The sequence below is a fragment of the Palaemon carinicauda genome, unplaced genomic scaffold (assembly GCF_036898095.1).
Source record: "Palaemon carinicauda isolate YSFRI2023 unplaced genomic scaffold, ASM3689809v2 scaffold3087, whole genome shotgun sequence".
NCBI lineage: Eukaryota > Metazoa > Arthropoda > Malacostraca > Decapoda > Palaemonidae > Palaemon > Palaemon carinicauda.
Window position 1 is genome coordinate 10,001 of NW_027170755.1, and position 5,000 is coordinate 15,000.

The 5,000-nt window shown below is 35.4% G+C and overlaps 1 protein-coding gene across 1 annotated transcript in view; it reads left to right on the top strand.

Annotated features, from left to right (window-relative positions):
• The first annotated feature begins 4,974 nt into the window (after positions 1–4,974).
• LOC137636476 (uncharacterized) overlaps positions 4,975–5,000 on the top strand; it is a 2,607-nt gene continuing 2,581 nt past the window's right edge. Inside the window, exon 1 of the mRNA XM_068368901.1 lies at positions 4,975–5,000. This exon is cut by the window's right edge and continues 1,989 nt beyond it. The gene's annotated coding sequence lies outside the window, so the exon portion shown is untranslated.

Genomic DNA, 5,000 nt, shown 5'->3' on the forward strand with positions numbered 1-5,000 from the left:
CTGATCTGTGGTTGTTATGAAATTGGCAGTCTTTGGACATTCATATGTTTCTGATCTCGAAAGGAGATTTGAGGGATCAGAAATAAAAATTGATAATGTGAAATTTGAAGTGTCATTTTTTGGTTGGAGAGGTGCCACATTTTCCATCTTTCTTAACAATACTAGTCTTTTAGATCCTTTGGTATCTTATAATCCTGACTATTTAATTGTATATCTGGGAGGTAATGACTTAAAAGCTGACATAGACTTATCCTTAGTCAAAGAAAATTGCAGAGCATTTTATATCTTAGTTCGTGAAAAACTACCAAATACTTGCCTTATTGCCTCGCAAGTAGAGCTGAGGTTTCATGTAAACAGGAATAGGTTTGATGCCCCTCTTACAGAACACTATAAATTACTTAGACGCTATTTCAATAAGTTTGTACTAGGTTTAAAGTGTAAAGATTTTCTGTTTAGGGTGGAAAGCCAGGGGAGATTAGATAACCAGAGGTTGTATAGAGATTCGGTACATTTAAATACAGTAGGTTTAAATCATCTATTTAAATTGATGAAAGATTGTTTGAGGTTTTGTTACAGAAAAAATAAAAGTTTGTAATCATGTCTAATTTGTCTCTTTTAATCAATAGTCGGAAATATATCCGAGGACAAGTGACAAAGTATTATAACAATAAGATTTCACTCCAAACTAAAACCACCTCTGAGAAACATGTCCTCAAAGCTAAGTTTAAATCGTATCTTGATGACTTGAGGGACCATGATAGCAAAATTCAAGCCTTGATATGGCAAGAGGAAGAAAGTAGTGATAAACTTACAGTGGAATTGGCGAATTGTGAATCTTATATTGATAAACTCAATGAAATGTTAGCCTTCCTTGAAGATACTGTCTCTTTCACTTCTAGTACCTTAGATGCTGCAAGGAGTTTGCTTAAGAGTCCTACTGCTCCCCTTCCTACTTTCAGTAGCACTGAAGGGGAAAATATAAACAAATTCTTAACAGAATTTGAGGATACCACAGGCTCCTTTCAGCTTAAGGATAGGGATAAGTTGTTGTTGTTAAAGCAACAAGTTTCGGGGCGTGCTTCCGTTTTGTTGAGTTCACTTGAAGTGGATAAACAGACTTATAATGATGCCAAGGAACTTTTGTTAGCAGCTTTGGCTTCTGGTTCGCTGCAGAAATTCAATACTATTAAACAAATAGCAGAGATGAGATTAACGTACAGCACAGATCCATTTTCCTATATTAGTCAGATGAAAAACTGTATTGAATCTGTTAAGTTGCAAAAAATTGAAACTAATGACTTTTTGAATTATTTCTTTTGGCAAGGTTTGAATGATACTTTCAAAAATCAGTTGACTATCATAACAAATAAGACCAGACCTTCATTGGATGAAATAAAGGATAAATTTTTTGAGGCAGCAGAACGATATTCATTAGCTACCCAGAATTTCCATTCAAAGAATCATTCTAAAGGTTTTAATATCAAATCTTCAACAACAAATTTGGCTACTAATGTCAATTTTAGCAAGACTAACGGACCTTCAGTTAAGTGTACTTTATGTGCTTTAGACAAGGAAAGGGACTCTTCTCATCTTATCTATAAGTGTAAGTATTATGATAGTCCAAAGGCCAAAGTTGACAAATTGAAGGAAATTGGAGGATGTTTAAAGTGCGCTAAAGCCAATCATTCCACCGAATCTTGTAAATTTGTTTTTCGAAAGAAATGTTTTCATTGTGGAAAATGGCATTTTACCTATCTGTGTATAAATGGAAATGAAGAAAGGAGTTTACTGGGTGCCACCAATAAAATCGAAGCAACCCCTGTTACCTCTCAGAGTCAAAAAGTGTCCAAAAAAGGGAAAAACTGTAAATCTGCTCCCAAAGAGGAGGTTTCTAGTGGCATGATTCTATCAGTAGGTGCTTTACGGACTACCAGCACAGAGTCAATTTTGCCTACTTTTACTTGTTACCTAAGTAACCGGTTCGAGATTAGGTGTCTTGTAGACAGTGGTTGCCAGACTAATTTTATTACGGAAGCTGTAGCCAATACTAGTAATCTCAAGGTGTTAAAAGAAAGGGTACATTTGACTGTTAACGGTTTTAACTCGAGTAAGCAGTATGTAACTAAGCTTGTGGAAGTAGAGGTAGAGATAGGTAAGGAAAGGTTCAAGATTGAAGCACTTTGTGTACCATCTATTGATATAAATTTGAAACTTCCACAGCTTTCTAGGATTACAACTGCGTTTATTGAGAAAGGCTATGTCTTGGCAGACAATCAATTGTTAAACCATCAGGAGGAGATCAATAACATTGATTTCATATTAGGTACAAATTCTATGTATTGTCTTTTGAGCTCAATGGTAAATTTTGGTCAGCCGATTCCCTCTGTCTATAGTCAATGTGCTCTAGGGGTTATGCTATTGGGTAATCTGCAGAACACTATTTCTAATTTGAAATACTTACCTGATTTAAATTATGCCTCATACAATGGTAATAATTCGGACATTTCTACTTATTTGTCTGTAGAGTCTTCTGTTGTCTATGTAGGCTTTGGTTCAAGCATCTTGTGTGATGATTCAAACTTTATGGAAGAGGAGGTAACTCTTGATGTTGAATCAAATTTTGCAGTGTTGAAAGATGATGGAAGTATTTCGGAGACTGAATTGAATAAAGCTGCAAACGAAATTCTCATGAAATATGATGAGAAGAAGGTATTAAACTATGACCAATTAGAATTCGAAAACTGCTCTTCAGAGGTCAATGATCAACTTGTTAGATTTGCTTTGAATCATTCTGTTCGTACTGAAAAGGGCAGGATATCCATGCCTCTTTTATGGAACAGTAAAGTATCTCATCTTCTTGGTAGGAATTACAATCTTGCTAAAGCTGTGCTAAAATCTAACTTAAAAAAGTTAAGAAAGAATGAGCTTCATTTACTTTTGATGGATGATGCCATTAAAGAACAAGAACAACTTGGTATAATGCAGAGGATTCCAAATTTGGATCAGTATATGGAGGAACATCCTGAGCATAGTTTCTTACCGCACATGGGTGTGTTTAAACTAAACAGGGAGACCACTAAGTGTAGAGTAGTTTTTCTCTCGAATATTTATGAAATAGATTTGTCCAAGCCAGCTACTGTTAGTCATAATCAGAGTATTCATTCTGGACCTTGTTTAAACCAAAAGATTGCTTCAGTTCTTTTACACCTGAGATGTGGGTCTAAGCTTCTATGCTTCGACATCCGGAAAGCTTTTAACCAAATAGAGCTGAATCCCTCTGATCAGAATAAATTACTATTTCTTTGGTATCGTAATGTAAAGAAAGGAGATTTTTCTCTTGTGGGGTATAAGAATGTGCGATTGAGTTTTGGATTATGATGTTCACCAACAATTTTGATGTTGAGTTTATACAAGATTTTGGTCCTGGATACTGAAGGGAATTCTGAGGAGGTTGTATGTTTGAAAAGGTTGATTTATCAATTATTTTATATGGATAATGGTGCTTTCACTTGTAGTGATTCATCAACTTTGAAATGGGCTTATCAGTTATTGCCATCTATTTTTGAGCCCTATAAGATGGAATTACAACAAATTGTTACTAATGATAGTTCACTTCAGGAGGATATTGATGCTAGTCTTGAAAACAGAACTGACAGTAAAGTTAAACTTTTAGGCTTGCAGTGGCATAGGCAAGATGATATATTGTCAACTAGACCTATTGCTCTTGAGGGATCAGCCAATACAAAACGTTTAATTCTCAGGTCGATAGCCTCTAATTTTGATTTATATAATTTCAATGGACCAGTTTTTAACAGATCTAGAGTTTTTATGCATGGCTTACAGTGTGACAAATCACTTGGATGGGATGATCCATTGTCACAAGAGCGAATGAAAGAGTGGAACTGTATTGCAAGACAAGCTAATGCAACTCCTGAAATTATGGTAGAATGGTTTGTAGGGGAAAGAGATGCATCTTATAGGATACTAGCTTGTGTTGATGCAAGTAGTCTCATGTATGGAGCCGTACTTTATATTGAGAATATAGATACAGGTAAGGTTAGTTTTGTATTGGCCAAAAACAGAATTGTGAACACAAATTTGAAGACTAAATCAATCCCTTCCTTGGAGTTGCAGGCTATTAGTTTAGGTACAGAGATGCTTATGGAACTTTATAAAGAACTGTCTGGTCCTGCATGTGTCATTCCCATTAATATTAAAGCACTGACTTTGTATTCTGATAGTTTGGTAGCGTTAACTTGGGTAAATTCCTATGCTAGTAAACTTGATAAAATGCAGGGAAAATCCAATTTTATATTGAATAGGTTACATCGTATAAATCAGCTTTGTGAAATCTTCCCTGTGAACTTTACCTTCACAAGTGGGCAGAATAATCCTGGGGATTGCATAACTAGATGTTTATCATACAAACAACTCAAGAAAACTAACTATTTCTCAGGACCACAAATTCAGTCAAGTGATGTAGCAATAAGTCAAAATGTACTGAGTTTCACCATCCCGAATCCTTTATTCAAGATCAATGATGATAATGTTGAAAGCAAAGACGTTGGTAATTATAATATACAGTGCAATAAACTTTCCATATCATCTGAATATCTAGTTTCTCCAAACAGATATTCTGACTTTCGCCATTTAGTGGCTGTAATTGCTAGGGTTCTGAGATGTTGGAATAAGTGGAAGGCTCGCACAAAGTTGAACAGACCAACTTGTAAGGATTTGATGGTTATTGAATCTGGGTATTACAAAGAGGCTGTTATGCACATAATTTTGAAAGATCAGCTTGTCTATTTCCCTGAAGTCTTTGATTATTTTGGGTCTGATTTGAAAAGGGTCAAGAACATACCCAATCTTGTCAGTCAGCTTAATGTTTATCCTGATCAGGTTGGAATTCTGAGGGTGAGAAGCAAATGTGATCGGTGGAAAGAGGGTGAAAGATGCTATTTCCCTATTCTTTTGCACAAGCATAGTGAGTTAACAAAGTT